Source organism: Cornus florida, unplaced genomic scaffold (genome assembly GCF_030987335.1).
Source record: "Cornus florida cultivar Cherokee Brave unplaced genomic scaffold, ASM3098733v1 CherokeeBrave_3.0.0_Hap2_Chr03, whole genome shotgun sequence".
Classification (NCBI taxonomy): Eukaryota; Viridiplantae; Streptophyta; class Magnoliopsida; order Cornales; family Cornaceae; genus Cornus; species Cornus florida.
The window spans coordinates 97,724,405-97,742,750 of record NW_026775573.1 but is presented as its reverse complement, the minus strand read 5'-3'; positions in this window follow the sequence as shown (position 1 = coordinate 97,742,750).

Below are 18,346 nucleotides of genomic sequence, written 5' to 3'. Positions count from 1 at the left end.
TAGTACACCTTTTTAATGTATAAAGACTGTATCTTTGAAAGAAAATGAGAGTTTTGAGTTAAACTTATTCACGTTCCCTGTAACGTCCGAAAGAGAGAGTGTTTTAATGAGTAAATATTGAATCTTTGAATGTAATTACCTCAATCAAGGTAGCTATTATGTCTCTAGACCTTTTTCATGTACAAAGATTGAATCTTGGAAAGAAAGTGAGAGTTTTGAGTTTAACTTATTCGAGTTACCTATGAAGTCGCGAAGAGTATTTTAATGAATAAAGATTGAATCTTTGAATGAAAACACCTTAATAAAGGTAGCTATTATGTTACTAGACCTTTTTAATGTCTAAAGATTGAATCTTTGGAATAAAATGATAGTTCTGAGTTCAAGTTATTCGATTTACCTATGAAGTTGTGAACTGTGTTTTAATGACTAAATAATGAATCTTTGAATGAAAATACCTCAATAAAGGTACCTATTATGTTACAAGACCTTTTTAATGTATAAAAATTGAATCTTGGAAAGAAAATGACTGTTTTGAGTTAAACTTATTCGAGTTCCCTATGACATTCCGAAGAGTATTTCAACGAGTAAAGATTGAATCTTTGATTGAAATTACTTGAATCAAGGGACTTATTTTGTCCCTGGTCCTTTTATATATAAAGATTAAATCTTTAAAAAGAAATGAGCGTTATGAGTTAAACCTATCCGAGTTCCCTATGACGTCCCGAATAGTGTTTTCACGCGTAAGGATTGAATCTTTGTATGAAATTACCTCAATAGAGGTACTTATTACGTCACTAGACCTTTTTAATGTATAAAGGTTTAATCTATGAAAGAAAATGAGAGTTTTGAGTTAAACATATTCGAGTTGCCTGCGACGTCTCGAAGAGTGTTTTAAAGAGTAAATATTGAATCTTAGAATGAAATTACCACAATCAAGGTACCTATTACGTCACTAGACCTTTTTAATGTATAAAGATTGAATATTTGTAAAGAACTACGAGTTTTGGGATAAAGTTATTTGAGTTCCCTTTGATGTCACGAAGCGTGTTTTAATGAGTAAAGATTGAATCTTTGAACGAAATTATCTCAATCAATGTACCTATTATGTCAGTAGACCTTTTTAATGTATAAAGATGGAATCTTTGAAAAAAATGAGAGTATTGAGTTTAACTTATTCGAGTTACCTATGAAGTCGCGAAGAGTGTTTTAATGACCAAAGATTGAATCTTCAAATGAAAATTCTTCAATACAGGAACCAATTATGTTACTAGATCCTTTTGATGTATAAAGATTGAATCTTTGAAAGAAAATTAGAGTTTTGAGTTAAACTTATTCGAGTTCCTTTTGACATCCCGAAGAGTGTTTTAATGAATAAAGATTGAATCTTTGAATGAAATTACCTCAATCGAGGTACCTATTAAGTCACTAAAAATTTTTATTGTATAAAGATTGAATCTTTGAAAAGAAATGAGAGTTTTGAGTTAAAGTTATTCGAGTTCCCTTTGACGTCACGAAGAGTGTTTTAATGAGTAAAGATTGAATCTTTGAATGAAATTACCTATTTCAAGGTACCTATTCTACCACTACACCTTTGTAATGTATAAAGATTGAATCTTTGAAAGAAAATGAGTGTTTTGAGTTTAACTTATTCGAGTTACCTATGAAATCGCGAAGAGTGTTTTAATGACTGAAGATTGAATCTTTGAATGAAAAATACCACAATAAAGGTACCAATTCTGTAACTAGACCTTTCTAATGTATAAAGATTGAATCTTTGAAAGAAAATGAGATTTTTGAGTTAAACTTATTCGAGTTGCCTGTAACGTCCCGAAGAGTGTTTTAAAGAGTAAAGATTGAATCATTGAATGAAATTACCTCAATCAAGGTAGCTATTACATCACTAGACCTTTTTAATTTATAAAGATTGACGTTTTGAAAAGAAATGAGTGTTTCCAGTTAAAGTTATTCAAGTTCCCTTTGACGTCACGAAGAGTGTTTTAATGAGTAAAGATTGAATCTTTGAATGAAATTACCTCAATCATGGTACCTATTCTGTCACTAAACCTTTTTAACGTATAAAGATTGAATCTTTGAAAGAACATGAGAGTTTTGAGTTCAACTTATTCGAGTTACCTATGAAGTTGCGAAAAGTGTTTTAATGACTAAAGATTGAATCTTTGAATGAAAATACCTCAATAAAGGTACTTATTTTGTTAGTAAACCTTTTAAATGTATAAAGACTGTATCTTTGAAAGAAAATGAGAGTTTTGAGTTAAACTTATTCACGTTCCCTGTAACGTCCCAAAGAGTTTTTTAGTGAGCAAATATTGAATCTTTGAATGTAATTACCTCAATCAAGGTAGCTATTATGTCACTAGACCGTTTTAATGTACAAAGATTGAATCTTGGAAAGAAAGTGAGAGTTTTGAGTTTAACTTATTTGAGTTACCTAAGAAGTCGCGAAGAGTGTCTTAATGAATAAAGATTGAATCTTTGAATGAAAACACCTTAATAAAGGTAGCTATTATGTTACTAGACCTTTTTAAGGTCTAAAGATTGAATCTTTGGAATAAAATGATAGTTCTGAGTTCAACTTATTCGATTTACCTATGAAGTCGTGAACAGTGTTTTAATGACTAAATGATGAATCTTTGAATGAAAATACCTCAGGAAAGGTACCTAGTAAGTTACAAGACCTTTTTAATGTATAAAGATTGAATCTTGGAAAGAAAATGACTGTTTTGAGTTAAACTTATTCGAGTTCCCTATGACATCCCGAAGAGTATTTGAACGGGTAAAGATTGAATCTTTGATTGAAATTACTTGAATCAAGGGACTTATTTTGTCCCTGGACCTTTTATATATAAAGATTGAATCTTTAAAAAGAAATGAGCGTTATGAGTTAAACCAATCCGAGTTCCCTATGACGTCCCGAATAGTGTTTTAACGCGTAAGGATTGAATCTTTGTATGAAATTATCTCAATAGAGGTACTTATTATGTCACTAGACCTTTTTAATGTATAAAGGTTTAATCTTTGAAAGAAAATGAGAGTTTTAAGCTAAACATATTCGTGTTCCCTGCGATGTCTCGAAGAGTGTTTCAAAGAGTAAATATTGAATCTTTGAATGAAATTACCTCAATCAAGGTACCTATTATGTCACTAGACCTTTTTAATGTATAAAGATCGAATATTTGAAAAGAACTACGAGTTTTGAGTTAAAGTTATTTGAGTTCCCTTTGACGTCACGAAGCGTGTTTTAATGAGTAAAGATTGAATCTTTGAACAAAATTATCTCAATCAATGTACCTATTATGTCAGAAGACCTTTTTAACGTATAAAGATGGAATCTTTGAAAAAAATGAGAGTCTTGAGTTTAACTTATTCGAGTTACCTATGAAGTCGCGAAGAGTGTTTTAATGACCAAAGATTGAATCTTCAAATGAAAATTACTCAATACAGGAACCTGTTTTGTCACTAGACCTTTTTAATGTACAAAGATTGAATCTTGTAAAGAAAGTGAGAGTTTTGAGTTTAACTTATTCGAGTTACCTATGAAGTCGCGAAGAGTGTTTTAATGAATAAAGATTGAATCTTTGAATGAAAACACCTCAATAAAGGTACCTATTATGTTACTAGACCTTTTTAATGTCTAAAGATTGAATCTTTTGAATGAAATGATAGTTCTGAGTTCAACTTATTCGATTTACCTATGAAGTCGTGAACAGTATTTTAATGACTAAATAATGAATCTTTGAATGAAAATACCTTAGTATCGGTACCTATTATGTTACAAAACCTTTTTAATGTATAAAGATTGAATCTTGGATAGAAAATAACTGTTTTGAGTTAAACTTATTCGAGTTCCCTATGACATCCCGAAGAGTTTTTCAACGAGTAAAGATTGAATGTTTGATTGAAATTACTTGAATCAAGGGACTTATTTTGTCCCTGGACCATTTATATATAAAGATTGAATCTTTAAAAAGAAATGAGCGTTATATATAAAGATTGAATCTTTATATGAAATTATCTCAATAGAGGTACTTATTCTGTCACTAGACCTTTTTAATGTATAAAGGTTTAATCTTTGAAAGAAAATGAGAGTTTGGAGTTAAATATTCGAGTTCCCTGCGACGTCTCGAAGAGTGTTTTAAAGAGTAAATATTGAATCTTTGAATGAAATTACCTCAATGAAGGTACCTATTATGTCACTAGACCTTTTTAATATATAAAGATTGAATATTTGTAAAGAACTACGAGTTTTGAGTTAAAGTTATTTGAGTTCCCTTTTACGTCACGAAGCGTGTTTTAATGAGTAAAGATTGAATCTTTGAATGAAATTATCTCAATCAATGTACCTATTATGTCAGTAGACCTTTTTAATATATAAAGATGGAATCTTTGAAAAAAATGAGTGTATTGAGTTTAACTTATTCGAGTTACCTATGAAGTCACGAAGAGTGTTTTGATGACCAAAGATTGAATCTTCAAATGAAAATTCCTCAATACAGGAACCTATTATGTTACTAGATCTTTTTGATGTATAAAGATTGAATCTTTGAAAGAAAATTAGAGTTTTGAATTAAACTTATTCGAGTTCCCTATGACATCCCGAAGAGTATTTCAACGAGTAAAGATTGAATCTTTGATTGAAATTACTTGAATCAAGGGACTTATTTTGTCCCTGGACCTTTTATATATAAAGATTGAATCTTTAAAAAGAAATGAGCGTTATGAGTTAAACCTATCCGAGTTGCCTATGACGTCCCGAATAGTGTTTTAACACCTATGGATAGAATCTTTGTGTGAAATTACCTCAATAGAGGTACTTATTATGTCACTAGACCTTTTTAATGTATAAAGTTTTAATCTTTGAAAGAAAATGAGAGTTTTGAGTTAAACATATTCGATTTCCCTGCGACGTCTCGAAGAGTGTTTTAAAGAGAAAATATTGAATCTTTGAATGAAATTACCTCAATCAAGGTACCTAGTATGTCACTAGACCTTTTTAATGTATAAAGATTGAATATTTGTAAAGAACTACGAGTTTTGAGTTAAAGTTATTTGAATTCCCTTTGACGTCACGAAGCGTGTTTTAATGAGTAGAGATTGAATCTTTGAACGAAATTATCTCAATCAATGTACCTATTATGTCAGTAGACCTTTTTAATGTATAAAGATGGAATCTTTGAAAAAAATGAGAGTATTGAGTTTAACTTATTCGAGTTACCTATGAAATCGCGAAGAGTGCTTTAATGACCAAAGATTGAATCTTTAAATGAAAATTCCTCAATACAGGAACTTATTATGTTACTAGATCTTTTTGATGTATAAAGATTGAATCTTTGAAAGAAAATTAGAGTTTTGAATTAAATTTATTCGAGTTCCTTTTGACATCCTGAAGAGTGTTTTAATGAATAAAGATTGAATCTTTGAATGAAATTACCTCAATCGTGGTGCCTATTAAGTCACTAGAAATTTTTATTGTATAAAGATTGAAACTTTGAAAAGAAATGAGAGTTTGAGTTAAAGTTATTCGAGTTCCCTTTGACGTCACGAAGAGTGTTTTAATGAGTAAAGATTGAATCTTTGAATGAAATTACCTCAATCACGGTACCTATTTTACCACTAGACCTTTGTAATGTATAAAGATTGAATCTTTGAAAGAAAATGAGTGTTTTGAGTTTAACTTATTCGAGTTACCTATGAAATCGCGAAGAGTGTTTTAATGACTGAAGATTGAATCTTTGAATGAAAAATACCACAATAAAGGTACCAATTCTGTTACTAGACCTTTCTAATGTATAAAGATTGAATCTTTGAAAGAAAATAAGATTTTTGAGTTAAACTTATTCGAGTTCCCTGTAACCTCCCGAAGAGTGTTTTAATGAGTAAAGATTGAATCATTGAATGAAATTACCTCAATCAAGGTAGCTATTACATCACTAGACCTTTTTAATTTATAAAGATTAATGTTCTGAAAAGAAATGAGTGTTTCGAGTTAAAGTTATTCAAGTTCCCTTTGACGTCACGAAGAGTGTTTTAATGAGTAAATATTGAATCTTTGAATGTAATTACCTCAATCAAGGTAGCTATTAACTCACTAGACCTTTTTAATGTACAAAGATTGAATCTTGGAAAGAAAGTGAGAGTTTTGAGTTTAACTTATTCGAGTTACCTATGAAGTCGCGAAGAGTGTTTTAATGAATAAAGATAGAATCTTTGAATGAAAACACCTCAATAAAGGTACCTATTATGTTACTAGACCTTTTTAATGTCTAAAGATTGAATCTTTGGAATGAAATGATAGTTCTGAGTTCAACTTATTCGATTTACCTATGAAGTCGTGAACAGTGTTTTAATGACTATATAATGAATCTTTGAATGAAAATACCTCAGTAAAGGTACCTATTATGTTACAAGACCTTTTTAATGTATAAAGATTGAATCTTGGAAAGAAAATGACTGTTTTGAGTTAAACTTATTCGAGTTCCCTATGACATCCCGAAGAGTATTTAACCGAGTGAAGATTGAATCTTTGATTGAAATTACTTGAATCAAGGAACTTATTTTGTCCCTGGACCTTTTATATATAAAGATTGAATCTTTAAAAAGAAATGAGCGTTATGAGTTAAACCTATCCGAGTTTCCTATGACGTCCCGAATAGTGTTTTAACGCGTATGGATTGAATCTTTGTATGAAATTACCTCAATAGAGGTACTTATTATCTCACTAGACCTTTTTAATGTATAAAGGTTTAATCTTTGAAAGAAAATGAGAGTTTTGAGTTAAACATATTCGATTTCCCTGCGACGTCTCGAAGAGTGTTTTAAAGAGAAAATATTGAATCTTTGAATGAAATTACCTCAATGAAGGTACCTATTATGTCACTAGACCTTTTTAATGTATAAAGATTGAATATTTGTAAAGAACTACGAGTTTTGAGTTAAAGTTATTTGAGTTCCCTTTGACGTCACGAAGCGTGTTTTAATGAGTAAAGACTGAATCTTTGAACGAAATTATCTCAATCAATGTACCTATTATGTTAGTAGACCTTTTTAATGTATAAAGATGGAATCTTTGAAAAAAATGAGAGTATTGAGTTTAACTTATTCGAGTTACCTATGAAGTCGCGAAGAGTGTTTTAATGACCAAAGATTGAATCTTCAAATGAAAATTCCTTAATACAGGAACCTATTATGTTACTAGATCTTTTTGATGTATTAAGATTGAATCTTTGAAAGAAAATTAGAGTTTTGAGTTAAACTTATTCGAATTCCTTTTGACATCCCGAAGAGTGTTTTAATGAATAAAGATTTAAACTTTGAATGAAATTACCTCAGTCGAGGAACCTATTAAGTCACTAGAAATATTTATTGTATAAAGATTGAATCTTTGAAAAGAAATAAGAGTTTTGAGTTAAAGTTATTCGAGTTTCCTATGAAGTCCCGAATAGTACAAAGCTATTATGTCGGTAGACCTTTTAAATGTACAAAGATTGAATCTTGGAAAGAAAGTGAGAGTTTTGAGTTTAACTTATTCGAGTTACCTATGAAGTCGCGAAGAGTGTATTAATGAATAAAGATTGAATCTTTGAATGAAAACACCTCAATAAAGGTACCTATTATGTTACTAGACCTTTTTAATGTCTAAAGACTGAATCTTTGGAATGAAATGATAGTTCTGAGTTCAACTTATTCGATTTACCTATGAAGTCGTGAACAGTGTTTTAATGACTAAATAATGGATCTTTGAATGAAAATACCTTTGTAAAGTTACCTATTATGTTATAAGACCTTTTTAATATATAAAGATTGAATCTTGGAAAGAAAATGACTGTTTTGAGTTAAAATTATTCGAGTTCCCTATGACATTCCGAAGAGTATTTCAACGAGTAAAGATTGAATCTTTGATTGAAATTACTTGGATCAAGGGACTTATTTTGTCCCTGGACCTTTTATATATAAAGACTGAATCTTTAAAAAGAAATGAGCGTTATGAGTTAAACCTATCCGAGTTCCCTATGACGTCCCGAATAGTGTTTTAACGCGTAAGGATTGAATCTTTGTATGAAATTACCTCAATAGAGGTACTTATTATGTCACTAGGCCTTTTTAATGTATAAAGGTTTAATCTTTGAAAGAAAATGAGAGTTTTGAGTTAAACATATTCGAGTTCCCTGCGACGTCTCGAAGAGTGTTTTAAAGAGTAAATATTGAATCTTTGAATGAAATTACCTCAATCAAGGTACCTATTCTGTCACTAGACCTGTTTAATGTATAAAGATTGAATATTTGTAAAGAACTACGAGTTTTGAGTGAAAGTTATTTGAGTTCCCTTTGACGTCACGAAGCGTGTTTTAATGAGTAAAGATTGAATCTTTGAACAAAATTATCTCAATCAATGTACCTATTATGTCAGTAGACCTTTTTAATGTATAAAGATGGAATCTCTGAAAAAAATGAGAGTACTGAGTTTAACTTATTCGAGTTACCTATGAAGTCGCGAAGAGTGTTTTAATGACCAAAGATTGAATCTTCAAATGAAAATTCCTCAATACAGGAACCTATTATGTTACTAGATCTTTTTGATGTATAAAGATTGAATCTTTGAAAGAAAATTAGAGTTTTGAGTTAAACTTATTCGAATTCCTTTTGACATCCCGAAGAGTGTTTTAATGAATAAAGATTGAATCTTTGAATGAAATTACCTCAATCGAGGTACCTATTAAGTCACTAGAAATTTTTATTGTATAAAGATTGAATCTTTGAAAAGAAATGAGAGTTTTGAGTTAAAGTTATTCGAGTTCCCTTTAACGTCACGAAGAGTGTTTTAATGAGTAAAGATTGAATCTTTGAATGAAATTACCTCAATCAAGGTACCTATTCTACCACTAGACCTTTGTAATGTATAAAGATTGAATCTTTGAAAGAAAATGAGTGTTTTGAGTTTTAACTTATTCGAGTTACCTATGAAATCGCGAAGAGTATTTTAATGACTGAAGATTGAATCTTTGAATGAAAAATACCACAATAAAGATACCAATTCTGTTACTAGACCTTTCTAATGTATAAAGATTGAATCTTTGAAAGAAAATGAGATTTTTGAGTTAAACTTATTCGAGTTCCCTGTAACGTCCCGAAGAGTGTTTTAATGAGAAAAGATTGAATCATTGAATGAAATTACCTCAATCAAGGTAGCTATTACATCACTAGACCTTTTTAATTTATAAAGATTGACGTTTTGAAAAGAAATGAGTGTTTCGAGTTAAAGTTATTCAAGTTCCCTTTGACGTCACGAAGAGTGTTTTAATGAGTAAAGATTGAATCTTTGAATGAAATTACCTCAATCAACGTACCTATTCTGTCACTAAACCTTTTTAATGTATAAAGATTGAATTTTTGAAAGAGCATGAGAGTTTTGAGTTCTACTTATTCGAGTTACCTATGAAGTTGCGAAGAGTGTTTTAATGGCTAAAGATTGAATCTTTGAATGAAAATACCTCAATAAAGGTACTTCTTTTGTTAGTAGACCTTTTAATGTATAAAGATTGTATCTTTGAAAGAAAATGAGAGTTTGGAGTTAAACTTATTCATGTTCCCTGTAACATCCCAAAGAGTGTTTTAATGAGTAAATATTGAATCTTTGAATGTAATTATCTCAATCAAGGTAGCTATTATGTTACTAGACCTTTTTAATGTACAAAGATTGAATCTTGGAAAGAAAGTGAGAGTTTTGAGTTTAACTTATTCGAGTTACCTATGAAGTCGCGAAGAGTGTTTTAATGAATAAAGATTGAATCTTTGAATGAAAACACCTCAATAAAGGTACCTATTATGTTACTAGACCTTTTTAATGTCTAAAGATTGAATCTTTGGAATGAAATGATAGTTCTGAGTTCAACTTATTCGATTTACCTATGAAGTCATGAACAGTGTTTTAATGGCTAAATAATGAATCTTTGAATGAAAATACCTTAGTAAAGGTACCTATTATGTTACAAGACCTTTTTAATGTAAAAAGATTGAATCTTAGAAAGAAAATGACTGTTTTGAGTTAAACTTATTCGAGTTCCCTATGACATCTCGAAGAGTATTTCAACGAGTAAAGATTGAATCTTTGATTGAAATTACTTGAATCAAGGGACTAATTTTGTCCCTGGACCTTTTATATATAAAGATTGAATCTTCAAAAAGAAATGAGCGTTATGAGTTAAACCTTTCCGAGTTCCCTATGACGTCCCGAATAGTGTTTTAACGCGTAAGGATTGAATCTTTGTATGAAATTACCTCAATAGAGGTACTTATTATGTCACTAGACCTTTTTAATGTATAAAGGTTTAATCTTTGAAAGAAAATGAGAGTTTTGAGTTAAACATATTCGAGTTCCCTGCGACGTCTCGAAGAGTGTTTTAAAGAGTAAATATTGAATCTTTGAATGAAATTACCTCAATCAAGGTACCTATTATGTCACTAGACCTTTTTAATGTATAAAGATTGAATATTTGTAAAGAACTACGAGTTTTGAGTTAAAGTTATTTGAGTTCCCTTTGACGTCACGAAGCGTGTTTTAATGAGTAAAGATTGAATCTCTGAACGAAATTATCTCAATCAATGTACCTATTATGTTAGTAGACCTTTTTAATGTATAAAGATGGAATCTTTGAAAAAAATGAGAGTATTGAGTTTAACTTATTCGAGTTACCTACGAAGTCGCGAAGAGTGTTTTAATAACCAAAGATTGAATCTTTAAATGAAAATTCCTCAATGCAGGAACCTATTATGTTACTAGATCTTTTTGATGTATAAAGATTGAATCTTTGAAAGAAAATTAGAGTTTTGAGTTAAACTTATTCGAGTTCCTTTTGACACCCCGAAGAGTGTTTTAATGAATAAAGATTGAATCTTTGAATGAAATTACCTCAATCGAGTTACCTATTAAGTCACTAGAATTTTTATTGTATAAAGATTGAATCTTTGAAAAGAAATGAGAGTTTTGAGTTAAAGTTATTCGAGTTCCCTTTGACGTCACGAAGAGTGTTTTAATGAGTAAAGATTGAATCTTTGAATGAAATTACCTCAATTAAGGTACCTATTCTACCACTAGATCTTTGTAATGTATTAATATTGAATCTTTGAAAGAAAATGAGTGTTTTGAGTTTTAACTTATTCGAGTTACCTATGAAATCGCGAAGAGTATTTTAATGACTGAAGATTGAATCTTTGAATGAAAAATACCACAATAAAGATACCAATTCTGTTACCAGACCTTTCTAATGTATAAAGATTGAATCTTTGAAAGAAAATGAGATTTTTGAGTTAAACTTATTCGAGTTCCCTGTAATGTCCCGAAGAGTGTTTTAATGAGTAAAGATTGAATCATTGAATGAAATTACCTCAATCAAGGTAGCTATTACATCACTAGACCTTTTTAATTTATAAAGATTGACGTTTTGAAAAGAAATGAGTGTTTCGAGTTAAAGTTATTCAAGTTCCCTTTGACGTCACGAAGAGTGTTTTAATGAGTAAAGATTGAATCTTTGAATGAAATTACCTCAATCAACGTACCTATTCTGTCACTAAACCTTTTTAATGTATAAAGATTGAATTTTTGAAAGAACATGAGAGTTTTGAGTTCAACTTATTCGAGTTACCTATGAAGTTGCGAAGAGTGTTTTAATGGCAAAAGATTGAATCTTTGAATGAAAATACCTCAATAAAGGTACTTATTTTGTTAGTAGACCTTTTTAATGTATAAAGATTGTATCTTTGAAAGAAAATGAGAGTTTTAAGTTAAACTTATTCCTGTTCCCTGTAACGTCCCAAAGAGTGTTTTATTGAGTAAATATTGAATCTTTGAATGTAATTACCTAAATCAAGGTAGCTATTATGTCACTAGACCTTTTTAATGTACAAAGATTGAATCTTGGAAAGAAAGTGAGAGTTTTGAGTTTAACTTATTCGAGTAACCTATGAAGTCGCGAAGAGTGTTTTAATGAATAAAGATTGAATCTTTAAATGAAAACACCTCAATAAAGGTACCTATTATGTTACTAGACCTTTTTAATGTCTAAAGATTGAATCTTTGGAATGAAATGATAGTTCTGAGTTCAACTTATTCGATTTACCTATGAAGTCGTGAACAGTGTTTTAATGACTAAATAATGAATCTTTGAATGAAAATACCCTGGTAAAGTTACCTATTATGTTACAAGACCTTTTTAATATATAAAGATTGAATCTTGGAAAGAAAATGACTGTTTTGAGTTAAAATTATTCGAGTTCCCTATGACATCCCGAAGAGTATTTCAACGAGTAAAGATTGAATCTTTGACTGAAATTACTTGAATCAAGGGACTTATTTTGTCCTTGGACCTTTTATATATAAATATTGAATCTTCAAAAAGAAAAGGGCGTTATGAGTTAAACCTATCCGAGTTCCCTATGACGTCCCGAATAGTGTTTTAATGCGTAAGGATTGAATCTTTGTATGAAATTACCTCAACAGAGGTACTTATTATGTCACTAGACCTTTTTAATGTATAAAGGTTTAATCTTTGAAAGAAAATGAGAGTTTTGAGTTAAACATATTCGAGTTCCCCGCGACGTCTCGAAGAGTGTTTTAAAGAGCAAATATTGAATCTTTGAATGAAATTACCTCAATCAAGGTACCTATTATGTCACTAGACCTTTTTAATGTATAAAGATTGAATATTTGTAAAGAACTACGAGTTTTGAGTTAAAGTTATTTGAGTTCCCTTTGACGTCACGAAGCGTGTTTTAATGAGTAAAGATTGAATCTTTAATCGAAATTATCTCAATCAATGTACCGATTATGTCAGTAGACCTTTTTAATGTATAAAGATGGAATCTTTGAAAAAAATGAGAGTATTGAGTTTAACTTATTCGAGTTACCTATGAAGTCGCGAAGAGTGTTTTAATGACCAAAGATTGAATCTTCAAATGAAAATTCCTCAATACAGGAACCTATTGTGTTACTAGACATTTTTGATGTATAAAGATTCAATCTTTGAAAGAAAATTAGAGTTTTGAGTTAAACTTATTCGAATTCCTTTTGACATCCCGAAGAGTGTTTTAATGAATAAAGATTGAATCTTTGAATGAAATTACCTCAATCGAGGTACCTATTAAGTCACTAGAAAATTTTATTGTATAAAGATTGAATTTTTGAAAAGAAATGAGAGTTTTGAGTTAAAGTTATTCGAGTTCCCTTTGACGTCATGAAGAGTGTTTTAATGAGTAAAGATTGAATCTTTGAATGAAATTACCTCAATCAAGGTACCTATTCTACCACTAGACCTTTGTAATGTATAAAGATTGAATCTTTGAAAGAAAATGAGTGTTTTGAGTTTAACTTATTCGAGTTACCTATGAAATCGCGAAGAGTGTTTTAATGACTGAAGATTGAATCTTTGAATGAAAAATACCACAATAAAGGTACCAATTCTGTTACTAGACCTTTCTAATGTATTAAGATTGAATCTTTGAAAGAAAAGGAGATTTTTGAGTTAAACTTATTCGAGTTCCCTGTAACGTCCCGAAGAGTGTTTTAATGAGTAAAGATTGAATCATTGAATGAAATTACCTCAATCAAGGTAGCTATTACATCACTAGACCTTTTTAATTTATAAAGATTGACGTTTTGAAAAGAAATGAGTGTTTCGAGTTAAAGTTATTCAAGTTCCCTTTGACGTCACGAAGAGTGTTTTAATGAGTAAAGATTGAAACTTTGAATGAAATTACCTCAATCAAGGTACCTATTCTGTCACTAAACCTTTTTAATGTATAAAGATTGAATTTTTGAAAGAACATGAGAGTTTTGAGTTCAACTTATTCGAGTTACCTATGAAGTTGCGAAGAGTGTTTTAATGGCTAAAGATTGAATCTTTGAATGAAAATACCTCAATAAGGGTACTTATTTTGTTAGTAGACCTTTTTCATGTATAAAGATTGTATCTTTGAAAGAAAATGAGAGTTTTGAGTTAAACTTATTCATGTTCCCTGTAACGTCCCAAAGAGTGTTTTAATGAGTAAATATTGAATCTTTGAATGTAATTACCTTAATCAAGGTAGCTACTATGTCACTAGACCTTTTTAATGCACAAAGATTGAATCTTGGAAAGAAAGTGGGAGTTTTGAGTTTAACTTATTCGAGTTACCTATGAAGTCGCGAAGAGTGTTTTAATGAATAAAGATTGAATCTTTCAATGAAAACACCTCAATAAAAGTACCTATTATGTTACTAGACCTTTTTAATGTATAAAGATTGAATCTTTAGAATGAAATGATAGTTCTGAGTTCAACTTATTCGATTTACCTATGAAGTCGTGAACAGTATTTTAAAAACTAAATAATGAATCTTTGAATGAAAATACCTTAGTAAAGGTACCTATTATGTTACAAGACGTTTTTAATGTATAAAGATTGAATCTTGGAAAGAAAATGACTGTTTTGAGTTAAACTTATTCGAGTTCCCTATGACATCCCGAAGAGTATTTCAACGAGTAAAGATTTAATCTTTGATTGAAATTACTTGAATCAACGGACTTATTTTGTCCCTAGACCTTTTATATATAAAGATTGAATCTTCAAAAAGAAATGAGTGTTATGAGTTAAACCTATCCGAGTTCCCTATGACGTCCCGAATAGTGTTTTAACGCGTAAGGATTGAATCATTGTATGAAATTGCCTCAATAGAGGTACTTATTATGTCACTAGACCTTTTTAATGTATAAAGCTTTAATCTTTGAAAGAAAATGAGAGTTTTGAGTTAAACATATTCGAGTTCCCTGCGACGTCTCAAAGAGTGTTTTAAAGAGTAAATACTGAATCTGTGAATGAAATTACCTCAATCAAGGTACCTATTATGTCACTAGACCTTTTTAATATATAAAGATTGAATATTTGTAAAGAACTTCGAGTTTTGAGTTAAAGTTATTTGAGTTCCCTTTGACGTCACGAAGCGTGTTTTAATGAGTAAAGATTGAATCTTTAAACGAAATTATCTCAATCAATGTACCGATTATGTCAGTAGACCTTTTTAATGTATAAAGATGGAATCTTTGAAAAAAATGAGAGTATTGAGTTTAACTTATTCGAGTTACCTATGAAGTCGCGAAGAGTGTTTTAATGACCAAAGATTGAATCTTCAAATGAAAATTCCTCAATAAAGGAACCTATTATGTTACTAGATCCTTTTGATGTATAAAGATTGAATCTTAGAAAGAAAATTAGAGTGTTGAGTTAAACTTATTCATGTTCCCTGTAACGTCCCAAAGAGTGTTTTAATGAGTAAATATTGAATCTTTGAATGTAATTACCTCAATCAAGGTAGCTATTATGTCACTAGACCTTTTTAATGTACAAAGATTGAATCTTGGAAAGAAAGTGAGAGTTTTGAGTTTAACTTATTCGAGTTACCTATGAAGTCGCGAAGAGTGTTTTAATGAATAAAGATTGAATCTTTGAATAAAAACACCTCAATAAAGGTACCTATTTTGTTACTAGACCTTTTTAATGTCTAAAGATTGAATCTTTGGAATAAAATGATAGTTCTGAGTTCAACTTATTCGATTTACCTATGAAGTCGTGAACAGTGTTTTAATGGCTAAATAATGAATCTTTGAATGAAAATACCTTAGTAAAGGTACCTATTATGTTACAAGACCTTTTTAATGTATAAAGATTGAATCTTGGAAAGAAAATGACTGTTTTGAGTTAAACTTATTCGAGTTCCCTATGACATCCAGAAGAGTATTTCAACGAGTAAAGATTGAATCTTTGATTGAAATTACTTGAATCAAGGGACTTATTTTGTCCTTGGACCTTTTATATATAAAGATTGAATCTTCAAAAAGAAATGTGCGTTATGAGTTAAACCTATCCGAGTTCCCTATGACGTCCCGAATAGTGTTTTAACGCGTAAGGATTGAATCTTTGTATGAAATTACCTCAATAGAGGTACTTATTATGTCACTAGACCTTTTTAATGTATAAAGGTTTAATCTTTGAAAGAAAATGAGAGTTTTGAGTTAAACATATTCGAGTTCCCTATGACGTCTCGAAAAGTGTTTTAAAGAGTAAATATTGAATCTTTGAATGAAATTACCTCAATCAAGGTACCTATTATGTCACTAGACCTTTTTAATGTATAAAGATTGAATATTTGTAAAGAACTACGAGTTTTGAGTTAAAGTTATTTGAGTTTCCTTTGACGTCCCGAAGCGTGTTTTAATAAGTAAAGATTGAATCTTTGAACGAAATTATCTCAATCAATGTACCTATTATGTCAGTAGACCTTTTTAATGTATAAAGATGGAATCTTTGAAAAAAATGAGACTATTGAGTTTAACTTATTCGAGTTATCTATGAAGTCGCGAAGAGTGTTTTGATGACCAAAGATTGAATCTTCAAATGAAAATTCCTCAATACAGGAACCTATTATGTTACTAGATCTTTTTGATGTATAAAGATTGAATCTTTGAAAGAAAATTAGAGTTTTGAGTTAAACTTATTCGAGTTCCTTTTGACATCCCGAAGAGTGTTTTAATGAATAAAGATTGAATCTTTGAATGAAATTACCTCAATCGAGGTACCTATTAAGTCACTAGAAATATTTATTGTATAAAGATTGAATCTTTGAAAAGAAATGAGAGTTTTGAGTTAAAGTTATTCGAGTTCCCTTTGACATCACGAAGAGAGTTTTAATGAGTAAAGATTGAATCTTTGAATGAAATTACCTCAATCAAGGTACCTATTCTACCACTCGACCTTTGTAATGTATAAAGATTGAATCTTTAAAAGAAAATGAGTGTTTTGGGTTTAACTTATTCGACTTACCAATGAAATCGCGAAGAGTGTTTTAATGACTGAAGATTGGATCTTTGAATGAAAAATACCTCAATAAAGGTACCAATTCTGTTACTAAACCTTTCTAATGTATAAAGATTTAATCTTTGACAGAAAATGAGATTTTTGAGTTAAACTTATTCAAGTTCCCTGTAACGTCCCAAAGAGTGTGTTAATGAGTAAAGATTGAATCATTGAATGAAATTACCTCAATCATGGTAGCTATTACATCACTAGACCTTTTTAATTTATAAAGATTGACGTTTTGAAAAGAAATGAGTGTTTCAAGTTAAAGTTATTCAAGTTCCCTTCGACGTCACGAAAAGTGTTTTAACGAGTAAAGAATTAATCTTTGAATGAAATTACCTCAATCAAGGTACCTATTCTGTCACTAAACCTTTTAAATGTATAAAGATTGAATCTTTGAAAGAACATGAGAGTTTTGAGTTCAACTTATTCGAGTTACCTATGAAGTTGCGAAGAGTGTTTTAATGACTAAAGATTGAATCTTTGAATGAAAACACCTCAATAAAGGTACCTATTATGTTACTAGACCTTTTTAATGTCTAAAGATTGAATCTTTGGAATGAAATGATAGTTCTGAGTTCAACTTATTCGATTTACCTATAAAGTTGTGAACAGTGTTTTAATGACTAAATAATGAATCTTTGAATGAAAATACCTTAGTAAAGGTACCTATTATGTTACAAGACCTTTTTAATGTATAAAGATTGAATCTTGGAAAGAAAATGACTGTTTTGAGTTAAACTTATTCGAGTTCCCTATGACATCCCGAAGAGTATTTCAACGAGTAAAGATTGAATCTTTGATTGAAATTACTTGAATCAAGGGACTTATTTTGTCCCTGAACCATTTATATATAAAGATTGAATCTTCAAAAAGAAATGAGCGTTATGAGTTAAACCTATCCGAGTTCCCTATGACGTCCCGAATAGTGTTTTAACGCGTAAGGATTGAATCTTTGTGTGAAATTACCTCAATAGAGGTACTTATTATGTCACTAGATCTTTTTAATGTATAAAGGTTTAATCTTTGAAAGAAAATGAGAGTTTTGAGTTAAACATATTCGAGTTCCCTACGACGTCTCGAAGAGTGTTTCAAAGAGTAAATATTGAATCTTTGAATGAAATTACCTCAATCAAGGTACCTATTATGTCACTAGACCTTTTTAATGTATAAAGATTGAATATTTGTAAAGAACTACAAGTTTTGAGTTAAAGTTATTTGAGTTTCCTTTGACGTCACGAAGCGTGTTTTAATAAGTAAAGATTGAATCTTTGAACGAAATTATCTCAATTAATGTACCTATTATGTCAGTAGACCTTTTTAATGTATAAAGATGGAATCTTTGAAAAAAATGAGACTATTGAGTTTAACTTATTCGAGTTATCTATGAAGTCGCGAAGAGTGTTTTGATGACCAAAGATTGAATCTTCAAATGAAAATTCCTCAA